The sequence below is a fragment of the Cryptomeria japonica genome, chromosome 10 (genome assembly GCF_030272615.1).
Source record: "Cryptomeria japonica chromosome 10, Sugi_1.0, whole genome shotgun sequence".
In the NCBI taxonomy this organism is placed as follows: domain Eukaryota; kingdom Viridiplantae; phylum Streptophyta; class Pinopsida; order Cupressales; family Cupressaceae; genus Cryptomeria; species Cryptomeria japonica.
In genome coordinates, this window is record NC_081414.1 from 713,913,034 (window position 1) to 713,934,617 (window position 21,584).

Genomic DNA, 21,584 nt, shown 5'->3' on the forward strand with positions numbered 1-21,584 from the left:
AGTCACAATGTCATATCAAAGAGGGCTAAAATCTAGATAACCCAAAAATCATCACTTATTCTTGACTAATTATTTATTCATTAATTAATTAAATAAATAATTATTTAATTAATTTCTATATAATTAACTTCTTTTTCATATTTTCCTGATTACGTAAATGACACATTATTTAATTAATTACTCTTTAACTTATCTTTTAAGATTAATTAATTAAATATTTAACATGAGTGATATATTTTAAAGATAGCCTTTTTATAAATTAATAAATAAAAAAATTGTCAAAAGAAATGAAATAAATTATACTGAAAATTCTAAATGGTCTAATATTCCTTAAAATTATGTGTGTACATACTAAAATAAAAATTAAGACATTCAAACTGAAAAGGACATAAAGTGTACTAGATAAAGTCGATGAGAAAGAGATAGACATTTTCCTTTCATGGAAGGAAAATTAAGTGGAATACAACTATATCAATGGGTGGTGGTCATATCATGGCCAACTATATGATTCCCCTTCTTATCAAAATGTCCTTATTCACATATTGGGGGATCATTTTACACCTTGTCATATAAGAAGAACATAGTAAGATAGAATAATACAAGTATGAGAAAATGAAATCACAATAGTAAGTTTTGAAGCTTCACAACAATTGAAATGGTAATAGAAATATTATATAAGGCAGCTATGCTAATCAAAGCTTAGACGTGAAAGAAAATTTTAATCAAATCAAGAATAAATATTCCTCTTTCTATATCTTTCTTCTTTTCTTCCATTTGATGTTGTCAGTTGTGACTATATTCTCTCCTAATTTAAAAAAAAAAAATTTAAATCAATTAAAATACTATTATATTGTCATAAAATAATTAATAAAAATAACACATTATTTAATTAAAATAATACGACCAAGATGTAAACTTTCTAGTGTGAATAGACTGGACGACCAAATCACACCTATAAATAGCAATGCTCTTTGCATTTATTTATCATCAAAAGTGCACTTTTGCCATTCTTGAGTTTTCTAAGTGGACCTTTTGTCAAACAAGTGTGAGTATATTCTTGCCAAATTTTGTTATACAAATTATAGCATACATTTTTTCTATTTTTTCTATTTTTTTCTATTTTTCCTAATTGTTTAATTAATCATAGTAGATAGTTCTTACTAACAATCTTTAAAATTACAAGTATGATATTCATATGATTACAAAAATAAGAGAACATTATGATTTTATTATTATTGAATTCTTGTTATTGTAGATAGAGAAAAGATGGCACGGAGTAGACTAATATTTTCACCCTGCATTTTGTTGGTGTTGACGGCAGTTATGGTGAAGGTAAATGGTGATCCAACATCTAGTCCAGCAAGGAACTTTTGGTGCAATAGTGGGCGATGTTGTAACATCTATAGTTGGTGTGGAAATTCAATAGACTACTATGCATCTAGAAACTACCTTGCTCAGTGCTAGCCTAATGTTGTTGCACTTAATCACTCTAGTTTGAATCTGTCCCAACACAACCTTACCTCACACACTCTAAGAAACCCTTGAGCTTTAGCACAAGTGTAAAGCTCAATGATACTACTAGCCAAAGGCTTCCAAGAATCATTCACTCAATTATGTAGATTTAGGAGGGAAGGCCAAAACCCAACAAATCTACATACCAACCCACAATGTTGGTAGAAGCCAATATTTTCTACATCTTAGCCACAATACACAATAGGGGAGGTCTTGGCACAAGGAAGAGGAGGAGATTTCCCCTTGAGAGGAAGAGCAGTAGGAGTATATATGATTTAAAATGTTGATGGTGAAAATTGCATACACAATCTAATTCAAAAACTACATGTCTCTTGCCTCTGATTTCTAAAACCTATGTTTGCATTGTGTCTACTCTTGCAATAGACAATCGTAGATCTCGAGAGACATGCATTCTCCTTCTTAGTAATTTGTTTTTCCTGGCAATATGTTTCTATTGATTTCAGACCAATCAAATCACCAATACATCATTTATAAATATATTAAATTTAATTGCATATTCCTCTGCTCAAACATAGTATCAAATAAGAACCAACAAAATTTGATCTGTAATTGATTGGTGCAAGTAAAGATTAATCACTGTTTACTATTTGCCTACTTCACAAGAGTTCCATATATAGAAAGAACTAATAAAGGCATGTGATTATATTTCCAATCCACAACATATAGAGCTAAGTGTGTATATAGACCACTAAAAAACATAAAAGTTAGGCATTCAAACTGAAGAGGACATAATGTGGGCTGTATAAAAGTACATGAGAAAAAGCTAGACATTTAGCTTTCATGAAAGGAAAATTAAATGGAATACAACAAAGCCAACAAGGTCGGTGGGTGGTTGTGGTCATGTCATGGCCATCCATTTATTTACTCTTCTTATCAAAATGTCATAATTAACATTATTGGGGCACCATTTTTCACCTTGTCATTACTCTTTAAATATTCTTTTTGGAAGCAGACAAGCACTTTAGACACTATACGCCATTTCCATTTTTCACCTTGTCATTACTCTTTAAATATTCTTTTTGGTAGCAGACAAGCACTTTAGACACTATATGCCATTTTTTCTTAATTTTTTCTGTGTTGTTGGAAGGACTAGCTCACCCATAAAGAAGAAAACATATTGAGAACCCACCCGTAAAGAAGAAAACATATTGAGAAAAAGAAATCACAATAACATATTTTAAAGCTTCACAAGACCAGTCAAAATGGTAATAGAAATATTATTAAGGCAGCTTCACTAGTCAGAGCTCAGACTTCACGGAAATTTTCTAGAGTATAAACAGACAATTATTCAATATTTTTAATAGTATGAATATGATAAGATGTGAAATTGGACCTTGGTTGACCAGATCACATTATAAATGGTGATTCTCTTTACGTTTATTTATCATCAAAATTTCTCTTAGAAATCATCTGCACCTCTATCATTGTTGAGTTTTCTAAGTTGACCTCTTGTCAAACAAGTGTGAGTCTCTGCTTGCCTGATTTTGATATCCAGATTTTACCATTCAATTTTTATTTTTTTTAATTGTTTAATTAACTGCAATATATAGTCTTTACTAACCACCTTTAACATTACTAGTGTGATATACGATTACATAAATAAGAGAACATTATAATGTTCTTATGGAATTCTTGTTATTGCAGATAGAGAAAAGATGTCAGAGAGGAGATTAAGATTCGCATCGCACTTAATGTTGTTAGTGTTGATGGCAGTTATGGTGAATGTAAAGGGAGACCCAACATTCAGTCCAGCTGGTAACTTGGTGCAATAGTGGGCGATGTTGCAGCATATATAACTGGTGTGGAAGTACTTTAGCCTACTATGCATCTGGCAACTGTCTTGCTCAGTGCTGGCCTAATGCAGTTGCACTTAATCAGTCTACTTTGAGTGTAGCCCAACACAACCTTACCTCAGCCTCTCCGTAGCAACCCATCACTGCTATCTGGCTGGATGGAGAGGATTCAACTTTTAGATAGTACAATTAGTTAATCATTTATTAAATAAGTAGAGTAGTTGTAACAAGAGTTGTAATCATTAATGAAAAAGCAATGCACATAAACTTCAAAGAAAAGTCTGAAATCTGAAACTAATCTGATTTTATAGGAATATAGAGCAAAAATAATATAGGACCTCTATTTTATTGATTCCTATTACAATGTGAGCAAGCTCATATATTTTATTTTCATCATAAGTTTAGTACCTGTACCAATCATTGCATAAAGAACTGGTTTAATATCTAATATTTAGAAAAAAAACTAATAAGTATTTATCTCTGCTGCCAAGTTAAATATGGCTGTCAACTTTGTCCCTGGATTAATTTTTTGGCGGATGTTCATTCGACACCGTCCTTTAAATGCTAGGGGAGTCCATAATTAAATAAGGTAACATGAAAGACTAAACACATAACGATCATTTTACATATTTTAATTATTAATTTGTGGTAAAAAAGCATGAATATGGTCATTTTAACACCGAATAGAACCTGGTTTCTTGGTAAGATTCTGTAATTTTTGTCGTCCTTATGATTCTGGTTCTGGTCTGTCAACTATCTCAGACTTGTTTAATTTTATGTTATATATTTTTTGAGCCAATATTCAATGACGTTATGATTGTCTTCGGACGTGTAGTGTCCCAGTTAAAACACTTCGTTGGTGAAGCGGTCACCAAGATTCAAACCATGCTGGGCCACTATGCTCACAGGCCTTCTGTCTTCGCTGAGCCATTTTGCCATTTTGCTCATGAGTTTGAACAAGTGAAATGTGAACATGAGGTCCTCCGTTTATGACCTCACCGATCTAAGATTATACAATACATAACTGCTACTTAATCTCTATGAAAACATTCATATTACTACTTAATCTCTACGAAAATATAATCACGTATTCTTAAAAAAAGTAAAACAGGTATATGAGCATCTATAATCGTCAGGTGTAATAGAGATTGGCCCAGATTATTCAAAGAGTTTCTCCAGATTTTAACCGTACATGTTATTTTTTCATTAAGCGTGCTATGCAGTGAGAAAATTAACACCTAATGCTACATAAAAGATCTAGTAAAGAACCTCCATTGAGAAAATCAAGACCTTGAGCTCCATAAGAGATGTAATGGCGAATTAGAGTATAGTTAACCATTATACACATTAATCACTCCATTTGAACGGCCCTATGATAGTGTGAAAACAACTTGGGAAACAAATGAAGCTCAAAAGAGTGTTTCTTCTACTAAACCCTAAAACTACTGCTCCAAACCATAACACAATTCATAAACCGCAGATAAAGGAAATACACTTAATACAAACACAAGCAACACAATAAGACAAAACATATGAATAGAAATAACAAGTCTCAAGCATAGAGTCAAAAATTATGAAATTAAACGTGCTTGAGTAAACAGGCTCACCAAATCTTAAGGATATTTTTTATCCAAATGCTCTAAGAGGGACGAAACAATTCAGAAAAAAGATGTTGACTCGATCAAAACCACAGAACAAACGCCAGAAAGCAAGCACTATCTATAAAGACGTGTGACATGGAAGAGACTGCCATCTGCATCGTATAAAATATCAGATAGTTTAGCTATTCTGATCTTCTGCCAAACTTGAAAAATGCAGATGGAATAAGAATTCTATCAACTTTAAAACATCAAATGACTACATTGTTTGAGAGATTTGTTTTCAGTAGTTAAGATGAGCTTGAAACTCTACTGTGAAAAATCATAGGTTTGTCTCCACGACACTCTATGACAGAATTCATTATTAAACGACCTCCACAACCCGTGCGCAATGTTTGGTTGAGGAGAATTATTAGAATGTTTTAAGTGGGCAAACTCTATGCACCATCTATCAAATGTGGAAGGAGGAGATTTTTTTTTCAGATTTTCATTTGTTGGAAAAAATGACAGATATTGGAAAATACAAAAAACAAAAATGAAATAGATAGTAAAGATAAACTGCTTTCCTGCAAATTTGTTAAAGAAATTGATAGCTAACTATTAGAGATTGAAACTGGAGAAGGAAGACAGATCTACAAATAGTTGTTGTTTTTCTCTTTGACATATAAGTACAGTTCATAAATAATTCTGTTTGACTTATTCTAATACTCCCCTTTAAGACATAACAAAATTTCAAATTGAACACCTCTATGTTTCTGACATTATTTTCTACCAAACCTAATTTGTTGTTTTGCTCTTCATGTCCTTTGGCTTGCCTCATCTTCAATTTTTGAATTTCATGTAACTAGGCTTTAATGTATTGCTTCATTTTTATTAACTTCCACTCATCATAATCACTTCAATATTTTTCAACTTTGCCTTAACCAATACAATTCTGAAATGGTTTCAGTTTACCATAAACTAGGACATAAAGTGGTTTCTAGCTGACCACAAACTCTGCACACAAGTGGTTTCAAATAACCACAAACTTCACATATAAATGGTTTCAAATGACCACAAACTTTACATATAAGTAGTTTTTAGTAGACCACAAACCATTATGATTGGGAAACTAATTTATGATGCACACACATTCTGATCATCACTAATTTCTTTGACAAAAACAAAATATGTACCATACACAAACAGTACCACAGCAACACAGGACATGACCGCCTATAACATAATATTGTATCTACAAACCCACATATAGAATGAATAGTAGCCATTTTAAAACACATATCAAAATCCTTATTATGTTCAATGCCCATAACAATCTTATTAGTAACACAGTACAGGTGATAGTTCCTATGACCATATCCCAACATTTAACATGCTTATCTTTGTCGGCTCCTTTCATACAACATCCATCAAGCCTTTTTTTTTTTCTCACAGACACATCCAACTGAGTAGGCTCACACCTGATATCATATTGGAAAATACAAAACACAAAAATGAAATAGATATGATAGAAAAATTTGATGCATTAATCTTATTGAACAAATTATAAATATTTATACAACAGTGAAGATAATCAACTTCTCTACAAATTTTCTAAATAAACGGACAACTAACTACTAGAGATTGACAATAAGCTGGAGAAGGAGGACAAATCTACAAATAGTCGTCATTTTTTGACACATAGGTACAACTCATAAATATTAATGTTTGAATTATTCTAACAAGGTCTAATTTGATGAACTTTTTATACAAAATTAGTGTCAATTTGTGTAGAATAATTTTTCTACTTTGGAACAATTGAATTTGAAGGAAAATTCTTTGGATCTTCACTTTTCATGATTTACATATAGTAGAATGTCAAGAATCTAATGAACTCAAAACACAAGTTTTTTTGTATCTTATTCAATATTGAGAACAAATATTCTGGTATTGCTAATATGCCTACATTTAAAAATATAATAAAAATAAATATTCTTTGTGGTGGCTTGTAAAGGAATTGCTTGAAGTCAAGTGCATCTCTAATGGCATCTTCAATATGGTTTACGTGGCTTTCAAGAAACAGTGTCACCATCCAATAAATGTGAACAATTGATCAAAGGGAGATGTGATTTTACATGCAAAGTAAGTTTTTGTCTTGGTTGACCCAAATATTCATTTCAAAATTGCATCTTCCATTTAGTAAATATGGACCTAATTGCTTAGTGATTTAAAAACAATAATTAAATGTGTTGGTTATTTTATAATATTTACACAACTATAGTTTTCCTTTTCTAGTTGTTATTCTATCTTAGTTGATCACCCTTGATAAATTTATGATTTATGACCACTCATTGATCAATTTCTATTTAGAGCAAGGTCATCATAAAGCCAAAAAAGAAAAAAAAAGAAGAAAGATTACATGTCACCACTTTATCATAAGTCCACATGTCAAATATTTAATGTGTTTGGAACCTTCTAAAATTCTAACTAATGATATGGGTTAAATAGAATAATGTTTTGATGTCATCACTTGCATACTACCCATTTTTTGTAATAAATGATAAATAAATGTGTGAAATTTAGAATCTTGATTTTGATAGGTTACGACATGTTATAATAGTTGTACAAGGAATATTCTAAATATAGCCTTGAAATCCAAACATGGTATGCAACGTCATATTTGTGGCATTGGGTTCTCACATCATGCCTCAAAGATGTTAGATGGTGGATTTTCAAAATCATTAGATACTTTCTTGTTTGTGTTTAGTGATTGGAATGCTGAAAAGAAATTGGAAATCTTCAACCATTGGTTTTTGGAGTCAATCCAATATCACAACCCTCTACAAATACAAATGCAATTTTAAGAATTAATAATCCAAGCATTCAAAATATATTCAAGTCTAAATGAAGAAGCCATAAATAATAAATGATGCCAAAAACCCATGTTCAAATTGTAAATGCCTCTTTTATGCATCAACATTACCAAAATGAAAAATAACTCCTTATTTTATGATGACATAACAAAATAAAATATTTTATTATAGACTTAGCAAAATGACCCTACACAACATATATTAATAAAAAATCAGCCAAAACTCTTTTAATCTATTTTGTAAGTCCTACTTACAATCTCTACACATCATATCGCCAATTATATATCCTATCATTTCATGACTTTAGGTTGTAGCTCCGGTGGATCAGTTTACCGATTAGTTTGGTCAGGTTAGTCCCTATGGGAACCTCTTCTAGGGCTTCGTTCCTGCCTTTCCGGGTGTCCATGGGGAGTTGAATGAAAAGGAAGCGGTATCTGACTCACCATACCCATGAATACTGGCATTACTCACACAAATAAAGTTTTAGTATCAATACTTAAACATTCAATACATATAAAAAATTCGAGATTTTGATTGAACATTAAAGAAGCCCAACCTGAATTTCTATGCAAATTCGTAGGAGGAACTTTTGTACACGTTTACAACCTTTTGAGAGTCAAGAGTCAACTTGACTTAAGCTATAATAATCCAGAGTGAACTTGGCGCATTCATGGCCCAGTCAACTCAATGTACGCAAGTGATACCTATCATACTTTTATTTATTTTGCAGTCAATTTATATATATTATGTTTACTATTTAGTAGGCGGATTTCTAAATGGCTTGGACCACTTTCACACTTGAATTGGCTTGGTATTCAGACTTATGATTCCCTCACTTGTGTTAGGTCTTTCTTTTTAGTGGTTATATATTTTTCTTAGACTTGTTTTACTATCCATTTTCCAATAAGGAATCTGTGACTTCTTTATCTTTTTCTGCTGTCGAGTTGTATGGACTCTTAGAAGAAAATTGCATATAATGAGGTAAACAAGACTTAGAGATCACACATCGGAGTGAATGAAGATGAGCCGAATAATGAGCACCAACACATGGACTTTGTGTATGCGAAGCTTCACTACTACCCATCTAAGGGCTTGGAATACTGCTACTGTTTTTCACAACAGATCTGCACATACATTATCAAAGGGAGACAAAGGTAAATCTGCTCAGAGCTCATATTTGGGTATTTTATAGTCATATAGATACAATGGATTATCTCAGTTTGTAATGTTGTTTATTTGGTTTTCTAAGACAACTCATTTGGTTTTCTCTGTAACCTCTCAGAAGATGTGAATCAAGTGGAGAAAGCTATCATGAGAGATAGCCAAGTCTATTCAACTGTAAGTATTTGCTACCCTAACATAATAGGTCATGCACTATTTTTATCCTTCTGGAGGTCTTGTGGTGTAGGATCAGGCTTTTGCTAATGATTATTTTTTAGATTGAGGTAAAAGAGTGGTTTTTTTTACAAAGAGTTTTAGATTTTAAATTATTAATTTGGACAAAAATCTTGATCATTAACATCGTTACAATCATTCTCCCATTAACAATTGATAATTTGAGCATAATATACCTGCAGTTTATGTGGGTTATACACTGACATAATCTTGTGTTATGTTGTCTGATGAATTCAACATAGTCAAATGGTTTTGATGATACAACTCTATTATTCTAAATTCTAAAACTTTAGTTTGGTGTGCTATTGTTAAGACTACGAAAAAGCCAAAGAATGCAAGCACCAATACTGGAAGTGGTTCATAGCATGATAAAGTGAATTTGGTGATTTTTTTTTTTAATAAAATGTGTGTTAGTAAATATAATTTCTTGAAAAAATTAAGTTTTAGATATGAAATCTTAATAATTATCAATTTGAAGGAAACAAATCGTTTGATCATTATAATCATTACAGTCGATCTCTCATAAACAATTAAGAAATTGATCACAACATACCTGCAGTTTGAGTGGGCGATACAATTGTAGAACTTCTATATCACTGTTTTTTATTATACATAATCTTTTATTATGTTGTTTGTTGAAATCAACATTGCCAAATTGTTCAAAAAAATGGTTCTACGCTATTAGAAAGTGGGTAATCGTTGTATAAAAGTTAGTAGCAATACTCTGGCAGATGAAGTTTCAGTCTATAATGTTATAAGGGGATATCATTACAGTTGGTCTCTTATAAACAGTTAAGAAATTGACCACAACATACCTGCAGTTTATGTGAGTGATACAATTGTGAAACATCTATATCACTGTTTTTTATTATATATAATCTTTTATTATGTTGTTTGACGAAGTCAACATTACCAAATTGTTTTGATGATATAGCTGCTATTATTCTAAATCTTTGGTTTGGTTTCCTGTGGTTCAGGCTGCTGTTAAGACTACCAAAGATCCAGACAGTCCAGGCGCAAATACAGGAAGTGGTCCACAGCATAATAAAGTAACTACACAGGAGCATAAAGCAAATAGGAGAAGTATGGTAAATCTATGCATAGATTACCCTAGTGAAAGCTTTTTGTTTTGATTGCCCCGGTACTGGCACTAAGCTGGAGAATATAAAAGTTGTATTCATGACTTGCTTCACTTGTATCACATGTTTTCCCTTACCATCTGTGGTAAGGGATCAAGATATCAATACAAAAATATGGTCACAATATGTTTTGGAATCTACGACAACTGTAATTGCCATACATTAAAATCTAAGTGCTCAAAAAAATGGTTCTACACTATTAGAAAGTGGGTAATCGTTGTTTAAAAGTTAGTAGCAATACTTGGCAGATGAAGTTTCCATATATACTTTTTTTAGTCTATAATGTTATAAGGGGATATCATTTTTGTTCAAAAGAGAATTTTCGCATAATTTTATATAACTTAATAGTTAAATGGTCAAAATTAATTTTACATTCCATTATATTAAAAGAATATTGAAAATTATTCTATTTTTATTAAAGCTAATCTACAAATTACATTTTAAATTAATTATATTATAAAGGTCTATATTAGAATAATTTACTCTTATATTATATTATATATTTTAAATGTGATTATTAATAATAATTATTACAGTTATGAAGATAATTGTAATTGGTAGTTGTTGTTAAAAGGGAGATTGTTGTTAGGAGATCACTAAGTTTGACTGTCGTCATTTGGAGGAAACTGCTGAAATCGCTACCAGATCGCATGAGAACTAGGGTTTTAAGTTGTCGATTTAGGGAGTAACCCACAGTTGATTTTGAAGAGTCGGGGCTACAGTCGCAGATGAACATGGAACATTTTTAGGTATCTATGAGCTATCTGCATTTGAGGGCATCTTGAGACTAGGCAGAGTAGAGGAATAAAAAGATAGAACAGATTGAATGATAACCAAATCAACTCATGATCTCAGCGGAGAAGACAATAGATAATTTAGGGTTTTATAGAAGGCGAAAGTGGCAGTGTCGTAAAGCAAATCTAAAAGACAATAATGGTTGATAGAAGGCATTTGGGTTCATGGGCGGATGTGGGCTGGGAAGACCCACCTCATGTTCCACAGTGGGTCTACATGAACGGAAGATGAAAGGACATGGTGATACTGGTAAAACAGAGCGGAAATAACAAGGTTTTTTGGCCAGTTTCAAAATACTTTCAAGGCTTCTTTCGGAACAGACGTAGTGTGGCATGGAGGCAGAATAACACTGGAAGGAGATTCACTCGAGGGCGTTTTAATAATGGTGCGAATCAAGGGAATTCTTAGAAGCAATTGAAAGGATTTTTCGGGAAAATGGTCTTTGGATCTGGGCAATCAGCGAACGTTTGCTAGGGTTGTTGGCTTGGCAAATAAGGAGACTACGGCTACGGTTTCTATTTCTTCACAGTAGGTGGGAACTAAGGTAAATGTGAACCTCAAGGAAGCTAGTCTGGGAAAGGTAAGTACGATACCTACTGATCCTATTTTGCTGGGGGTTTCTTCATTACAGGTTTGGGCTCCTATCCCTTGTATCGATCTTTTGGGTTCCTATGTCGATAAGAAAGCGAATTGTTTGCATACAAATGCTATTTCTATGGAAATTTGGGGTGATCGAATTAGTTTGTTAAAGCTTTATCATAAATTGCAGAAAAGATGGGGGGATATGCGTTATTTTCAATTATTGTCTGCGAATGCTTTTATTATTGTGTTTGATTATCCTTCTTTCAGAGATGAGGTATTAAGAACTTCGCATCATTGGTTTGGAAAACATTTAATTTCAATTGCGGCTTGGATACCTTTTTTTGTTCCTGCTTGGTCTAGTTTGAAACTTATTCCTTTCTGGTTTGGTTTACCTAAAATTCCTTTTGAATTTATGGATCCGGATGTACTTGAGCAAATTGGAAATACTTTTGGAACTTTTTTACATCAAAAATGGACTTTGTGGAGGGAGAGGTTTTGGTAAAAAACTGTGTTCTTATTAACCTGAACAATGTTTGTCCCTGTACTTGTAATATCAAGTCTCATGATGGTATTTGGAACCAGTCAATTGAGAAATTAGATACAAAGCTTCTTAAGTCTCCTTTACTTTTGGATGCTCTGTTACTTATGGATTTTAAGAAAAACCAACAGGTTGTTGGCTCTGTCCCTAAATACCTTAATAAAGATAGTTTGTCAGTGGGACCTTCGGTTGAAGGATGTGGAAATGTCTCTTCACATAAATTGGTAGAAACAGGTTACCTTAATCTTGAAAATAATCCATTGTGTCGTAATTCTGGGAAACCAAATGATCACACTTCGGGTTTGGTCTCACTTTCATCTTTACTGAAGACATTTTCTAATAATGGGGGTATAGTGATGGAAGGTAATCCCCCGATAAATGGAGTAGATCATCCTTTGACAATAGATTGCCCTAAGATGCCAAATAATCACATAAAGGGTAAGGACGGCAATTTATCTTCTTGCACTCATAAGGAGGTTTTGGATTTTCCAAAGAATGTGAATTTAGATAAAACTGCAGTGGTTGATATGGAAACTATTAAACAGATACCTGCCATAGGTTTTCCTAATGATGCTTCTTTAGTTCAGGAAATTAAGAATTTGGTGTCTAATAATTCCCCTCTGAATGTTGAAATTAATATGGCTAATGAATCTTCCTTAAGGAATAGTAATCCATCAAAGGTTGTCCATGTTATTATGCCAGCTGAGAATATGATTCAACAAGTAAATGATATTTTTAACAATCATGCACATTAGATGGATGAGGGTATTACTGATAGAGTTGTTTGTTCAATTGAGAATGATTTGGGGGGTATAAACTTGACCCTTCCAATTTCTACATCTGCTAATCCTTTTGCAGTTTTGGCTACAATGGAGCTGGGTTTTGAAGATAAACTAATTATCATGGCTTCTGCAAAGTCATGCAAAAGTTTACCAGTTGTCCAAACAACTCTGGTTTTTTCACCATCAGTGGTTTCTCCTGGGAGAGGTAGGCCTCCAAATAATCTTAAGACTCAAATGGAAATTGATGCTGGAATTCAAAAGACTTTGTCCCTTTCTCCTACTGGTGGGCAAGGGAGGTGTTCGGTCTCTCTTGGTAGGCCTAAGAAAACATGCCTAACTCCTGTAAGTGTAAAAAGAAAGAGGAGTAAAAGATCTGTGACTAGTCCTCCTGTGACAAGATCAGGGGCTGTGAAACATAATTTGCAAGGTTGCTTTGGGGAGAGCAAAAATTCTCTGATTAATGGGAAGAGGGGAGCTTTGGCCTCCCCTCAAGGATAATGAGAATTATTTCTTGGAATGTTAGGGGCTTAAATGTCCCTAACAAGAGACGCTTAATTAAGTCCCAGATGGACTTAATTAAGTGTGGTATTTTTATGTTGCAAGAAACAAATTTGTCAAAGGACTCTGCTGATTTGGTTTTTTCATCTTGGAGAAGGTGGAATTTTCTTTCTTCTCCTGCTTGTGGTGCTTCAGGAGGTTTGGCACTGCTTTGGAATAATTATAATATTGAGGTACAATTAGTGGCATCTGCTACAAATTGGATGTTGACTTTAATTATAAGCAAGATTTTGAAGGTTAAATTCTAGCTTTTTAACATTTATGCTCCATCAGGATTTCAAGGGAAGAGTAAGTTATGGGGTGAATTAAAGAGGATTTCTTCTTGCTTAAGACATGGTTCCTTTATTATCTTTGGGGGTAATTTTAATTCTACCACTGATTTAGATGAGAAAAGAGGAGGTGTTTTCCCTAATAAAAGGATTATGGATGACTTTGGGGATTTCATTTCTGATATGAGCCTTTTTTATTATAAGTCTTAGAATGGAGTTTTCACATGGACAAACATGAGAAGGGATTTTTCTCAGATTGCTGAGAGATTAGATCGGTTTTTGTTATCTGAGAATTGGATTGATTCAGATTTTGATTTATTTTCCTCTATTGTACTGGTTTGGGGTTTTGATCATTTTCCAATTTCCCTTTCACTTGTTGAGGATAGGGCTTCTTTTAAGTCTCCATTTAAATTTGAGCCCATGTGGTTTAGGGATTATTCCTTTTTGCCCCTGCTTATGAAATGGTGGAATTCTGCTCATTTTTGTTCTAGGTCCCGTATGTTTCAGATTGCTAAGAAGTTAAGTTATTTGAAATTGAATATTAGGGAATGGAATATCTCACATTTTAAGAACATTTTTAAGGAGAGAAAAAGGATTCAAGATATGATTGAGTGTATTAATACTCATGTGCTTCAACATGGTATGGTGCCACAAGTTTTTGATGAATTGAAGTCACTAAAATTACAGCTTGAGGAGGTGTTAGCTAGAGAGGAAATCTATTGGAGACAGAAATCTAGAGAGTTATGGCTTTTAGATGGTGATAGGAACACAAAAAAAATTTATTCTTCAACTAAGATTAAAAGATGTATGAATAGGATATCTTGTATCTAGTGTTAGAATGGGAATTTATTGATAGACCCAAAGGACATTGCTTCAGAGGCAGTTAGGTTTTTTAAGTCATTATTATCTTCAGAAAATGGAAATCTCAGCAATGATATTATATATAATATTCCTCCTTTAGTATCTTTGGAAGACAATAAGATGTTGATGTCTCCCTTTTACTTAGAAGAAGCTAAGAGTGTTGTCTTTGCCATGAATCCAGATAAAACTCCAGGACCAGATGGTTTTACTCTATTTTTTAAGAAATGTTGGGATTTTGTGGGAAATGATGTTTTATTGGCTCTCGAGGAAGCTAGGAGAAATAGGTCTGTTTTAAAAGAACTTAATACTACAATGATTGCAGTTATAAGTAAAAAAGAGGATACTAAGACTTTTGTTGACTTCCACCCCATTGCTTTATGTAACACTTTGTATAAGATATTTATGAAGGCAATTTCCCTTAGGTTGGCAAAAATTCTACCTAGGATCATTTCATTGGAGCAAGGTGGTTTTGTTCCTCAAAGGGAGACAACAGAGGGTGAAATTGTAGCACATGAGGTGCTGCATTCTATTTCCACCCAAAGAACCCTGACCATGATATTTAAACTAGACATGATGAAGGCTTATGATAGAGTAGGGTGGGGGCCTTTATGTGTTGTTCTTGAGAAGTTAGTTTTTTCCAAGGCCTGGGTCAAATGGATTCGTGCATGTATTTCTTTTGCGAGATTCTCAGTTTTAATTAATAGTTCTGCTTGTGGTTTTTTCACTTCCTCTAGGGGTTTGAGACAGGGAGATCCCCTTTCTCCCTTTTTGTTTATTCTCCTAGCTAAAACCTTTAGTTGGGCTATTAGGGATGCTAAAGTAGGGGGGCTTTGGAAAGGTATAAGGATTCAGAATATTACCCAAAGTATTTCTCATTGTCTCTTTGCAGATGATACTCTATTATTTGGACATGCTTCATTAGTTGAGGCAAAAGTGATTAAAGGAATAATAAAAAATTATGCATCGTTTTCTGGTCAGAAAGTGAATGGTGATAAATCAAATATTTTCTTCCTTAGTACATTACAAATGGTTCAGCATAGGTTGCAATCCTTTTGGGGGATTTGAGACTAGAAATATTCCATGTACTTACCTTGGGATTCCTTTCTTTGTTAAACAAGATAAGATTGGTTTTGGGGATAAGATTATTTCGGTCATTTCTAAAAGAATTCTCTGATGGAATCATAGATGGTTAACTTTGGCAGGTAAAATTGTTCTCATCAAGTCTATTTTGAATGTTGTTCCCATATATCTCATGTCTGTTTTGAAGTCTCCAAAAGCAACTATTGTTAGTTTATAGGATACTCTTTGAGATTTTCTTTGGAACAATAATAAATATGGCAAGAAGAAACTCCCTTTAGTTGCATAGGATAAGGTATGTTTGCCTAAGGAACTTGGGGGAACAGGAATTCAGAGTCTGGAGAATCATTATTTAACCTTAGGTGCTAAGTTGGTTTGGAAATTATATGACAATCCTAGCTCCTTATGGGCACAGATTATGTTTTCCAAATATTTAAATAATGTACCGAGAGAGTACATTTTTAAAGTCTCAAATTTTCCTTTGGGGTTCTTCTATTTGGAATTTTCTTTGTAAATGTAGACCAGTTATTTTGCCTCATCTCTCATGGATTGTTCATAATGGTAGGAAGGTCAGATTTTGGGATGAAGTATAGAATGGACACACAACTTTGGTGAATATTACTTGGATTGGTCTCCTCTGATCACTATTTTTTCCTCCCTTTGGGGTGTTTTTCTAGCAGATTATTTTGAAATTGTGACTAGTGGAACTCTTAAGCTAGCTAGATGGAAATCGATTGATTTCTTCCATGTTGATCAAAGTATGAAATTAGATTTTGAGAAGATTTTGGGGGATAGAACTGTATTTCTTTCTAATTCTGAAGATGAACTTATTTGGACAAAGAATATTTCTAGTAAGTACACTATTAAAGATGGTTACAACTCTCTTATGGTTGCTAAAGATTTATCATCCTGGCCTTATAAGTTGTTTTGGCATTCGGATTGTCTTCCTAAAGCTGGAGCCTTTGCTTGGTTGGCAATTCAAGACAGATTCCTTACAGGTATGAGACTGGACAGGCTTGGTATTACTATTGTTTTCCCTTGTATCCTTTGTAACAAAAAATTGGAATCTTCTTCACTCCTATTCCTACATTGTGATTATCCTTATGAATGTTGGCACTAGTTGTTTGAGAAGTTAAATATATCCTTTGTTATTGGTAAGGATCTCATTTCCCATTTTAGATCTTGGCCCTTTATGTTTGCTTCATCTTTTTATGCATGCCTTTGGATTATATCTCCATCTATTGTGATTTGGAATGTTTGGCTAGAGTGAAACAATGGGATATTTCAAAAAATAAGTTCTCCTGTGTCTGAGGTTCTATTAAAATTGAGTCTTCAATCTCCGAGGTTGCTTTGTCGTTTATTTATAAGAATTTGGAAAATCTTACTTATTTTTCCCACTAGGATAGTAGAGTTACTAGAGTTTGGAAGATGCTATCGGTTTTACCCTCTCATGGTTAAATTTTAAAAAAGAATGATGCAATAGGTAAGAGATGCTCTACTAGATGGAAACCTCCTCCGCAGGGGCACTTTAAACTGAATTTTGATGGGGCCTCTCGTGGTAACCCTGGACCAGTTGGGGTAGGCATGGTAATTTATGATCACAATGCAAATTTTATTCGAGTTAAGTGTCATCCTATTGGTTTTAAAACTAACAATTATGCGGAATTTCATGCTTTGTCTTTTGGATTGGATATGACAATCTCTTTGGGAGTTAAGGACTTAATAATTGAAGGTGATTCTATGGTTATTATTCAATGTTTTATGAAAAATAAATCAAATTGTTGGAATTTGCAGTATATACTTGATCTCATTTTACAAAAATTAGAATTGTTTGAATCCTTCTTGTTATCCCATTGTTACAGAGAAGTTAATAAGATTGCGGATTATTTGGCAAATTTAGCCATTGATAGCAATGCTAATCAGCGAGAGGTGGGTTTTGAGGAAATTCCTTCTAGGGTATGGGAAGGTTTGTAGCAATAGCTATGTGATTTTCTTAAGCAATGTTGATGTAAAATTTTATGATTATAATTATTCCCACTTTCTCCTTTCATTTCAAGTATTCATGTTCATTGCCTGGAGGAGAGTTCGAGCTCATGGTATTTGATACAATAGTGTTTTTCCAAAGGTTTTTTGATACTTTTTTTTTTGGCAGGAAGGTTTTTGGCTCATGGGATTTGGCATAGGGCTTTGGAAAATTCTGCCTTCTTCCATTGATAGCAGTTGTGGAGTCTACATTTGAAAATTATCCAATGTTTTTTTTGTTTTTTTTTGTTTTTTCTGCAAATTGCCATATGGGCTCTATGTAAAACTGATATTATATGTGTTGTGACCGCATTTTGTATGTGGTTTTGGCCGGAGTGTATAAACTGATCTGTTAGATACTATAGGTTTATTTTATAAGCTGTGAACGGAGGTTTTCTTCCCAGGGTTATTTCCTTCGGTATGCTCTTTGAATCTTGTGTAAAAAATAAAAAATATTAATAAAATTTTTTAGTGCAATAATCCACTTTTATTAAAAAAAAAACTAATTATTGCAGTTAAAATTAGGAGAGAAATTGAAACAGGTAAAAAGGAGGGAAAAAAAGTGGATCCATGTGTCATTTTTCTGAACTTATTTCCACCTCCCCTTTTTAAGGTTCCAATTTATCCTTTCTCCTTAATGAAAAATTTGTATTTGAACACTCCAGCTACTTAAATTTAAGCATATTTTGCACTAAAATCTCCTATGTAGACATGTGGTTATTATTTGGTTGTGAGAAAGAGGCAAGTGTATATGCCCTGCCATGACTTTTCAGGGTGGTGGTAAATCATGGAATGATCAATGTAAGGTGTTCAAGAGTAGTAATGAGGCAAACTCAATAGTATTAGGTAGTTAGAAAAGAAGTGTTATTATTTACATGAAACTTATTGAATGGACGGTAAAAAATCTTCATCTTTTGATATTTTTAGTGTGTGTTGAGGATATAATAAAGGACACAAATGGTTCTCCGAGCATAAGAGAATATATATTCACTAAAATATATATTTTGCATGTCTATCTCAAATATTCATTAATATTTTAGATTTTCATTCACCCAATATGCCATTAAGTTTAGAAAATAACATATAAAATAATATTTTAGATTTTAATTCATCCAACATGCCATTAAGTTTGGAAAATAACATGAAAAATAAAGAGTGTGGATAGGTTAATATATAAATCAGTAGATAGAGGAGAATTAGATATATTTCAAGTATAGATAAGTAAATATTATGATTTTGATTCAATTTATTCAATGCTAAGAAAAGTAATAAAATAAGGGTTTGTAGTAAACAATGTTAATTAAAATATTTGATATTTTTTATATTTTTCCTTTTGAGATTTGTGTAAATACAATAAAAAAAATTGATTCATATTTATTAATTCATAATATTTTATCTATTAGTTGAGAAACTTTTTCAAGAAAATAATTTTAATTTATATTTTATAAAATATCAAAAAATAAAGGTTAAAATATAAAGGTTTTTTATACACATACCATTCATATATTGTAAGGCCCCACACATCATGACTTATGAAGAGTATTCAATATCTTCTAAGGCATAGCTAAATAATATCATGTCCATCCAATTTACTACCACAATTTTCTCCATAGCTAAAGAATGTCTAATATCTATATTTTCTATAAAAATAACCCTTAATTATGTTTTGGTGACTATTTTGTAACCATACAGATAATAAAAAAAATTGTATCTTAGGAATGTCTTGTGCTTGGAAACCCTCAAGAAATTATCCATAATTAGGTTGTGTAGTGATATGAAAGGTTCTTATAGATTTTGCATACTTATATGACCTAGGCCAAGCATCTACATTTCTTGAATACCAAGAGAGATGGTCATTGCTCAATTTTTGGTTGTACCTTCATCTATTGTATTTTTTTGTTAAGATGGCCACTTACATAAATTGATAAAAACAGAAGATTACACATATCCAATCTTGATGTAAAATATTCTTATTACATATAGTGTATAACTTTAAATCAAATATACAAGAATAAGTTTCTCTACCTTTCCTATGTTTATATTATCCTTAATGTACATATTTGTTTAATATCCATATTAAATGTATTTTTATTATAGTTTGAGATATGCCTTCAATTTTATTTGATATTTTGGATTTGAATTCACCTATAATGCCATTAAGTTTTGGAAATAAGATAGAACATAAAGAGTGCGCATAGGTTTATACATAAATAAGTAGATAAAAGAGTATTAGATTTTTTTAAGTATAGATTAATAAATATTAGGATTTTAGTCTCAAGTTATGCAATGCTAAGAAAAATTATAAACTAAACATTTGAGGCAAACAATGTTAATTAAATCCCAAGATTTTTGTTTGATTTCTCTTCGACAACTTAACTCCTACTTAGGGCTTCTAACTCATCATCCTACTCTCCAAATTCAAACCTTCATCTCCTACATTTGGTGACTTGTAGCAATGGTTCCCCTAGTAGAATCTCTCTAGGAAATGCCTCTCTTATCTGCAAATTGGTTGTGGACATTTGTAACTCAGAGTCACCCCCTTAACATATAAAACTCTACCTTTTGAGTTAGTTGCAAAGGATTCTATTTATTCTCTACTTAAAAACTCTTTTGCAAACCTACTCTATAAACTCTTAAGGGGTTTCTAGATACCTAACATGTGAAATGCCTTCCTCATGCCTCCTCTATTATAGAGGTGGTGTTGGGCAAGGAGGTGTTGTAATGCATTTTATATTTTGAGAAGTTGACATCAATCAATAACTTTAACCATCTATGTCCATCTCTTCTTGCATTGTACTCCTAGATCTTTGAATGTTGGAACCCACTAGTGTTAGGTAAAGTGAAAATTTATCCTTGCACTCATTGTTTCTTTGATATTTTATTTCACACTATGGATGATAGGAATTTTTTTATGTCATTAGGTATTTCAAAATGGGGTTTGCATGCCCTATCTCTTCTCCCTTGGACACTCTCCTTCAATCTTGTTATGAATCCTATCAAGTTTTCACCTACCCGGGTCAAGCTCTCCCGCCTCTCTCTCAATTTCTAGTGTGTCACTGCATATGAATCTATTAGTAACATGTTGGGTCACTTTATCAAAGTTGACCCTAATACCAATATTTTCTCCCATACCTCCTTTGCAAGAATGTAATGGATTACACTTTGCTGACATCACTCTTGAGGTTGGAGAGTTGCAATGGAGACAAAGCCTAGAATATGAAGGGATCTCATTCAAGTGTAGACACTATTTTCCAAATGGGAAATTGGCCTCTTCTTGTCCTTCTAGCTCTCGATTTCACTCCTCTCCTACTAGATGAAAGATGTCAAATGATGTGGTGTAGGAGCACCTAGGACTTAGATTATTTAGTTTTTTCAATTTTGGCTTGTACTGACCCTAGCCAAATCAGTATTCAATAAGGACTCTAGAAGGGTCCAAGAGTTAGAGTTTTGAGTCAATGTAGGCCTAGGTTGTGTTCGTACTTCTTAGGTTTGCATTTTTGTGTAAATAATGAGTTTGAGTACGTAATTGACCTTTTTGATGGTCAAAAGTGTCAAAAATGGGTACAGGCATTAGGGAGGGTTAAATTAGTATTAAAAAAGTTTTAAAATTCATTTGTGATGACTTGGAATAGGTCTTATGGGTTGGAAAGACCAAAAGTGCAAAAATTGCAAAGTTGCAAAAAGTTGTCATGACAACTTTTGTCCTGAAATGGTTAGCGATGGAGTTAGGGATTTTTCAATGCCCTAGGATGAATCCATATGTGGGAAATCTATAAGAACCCTCTCTTGC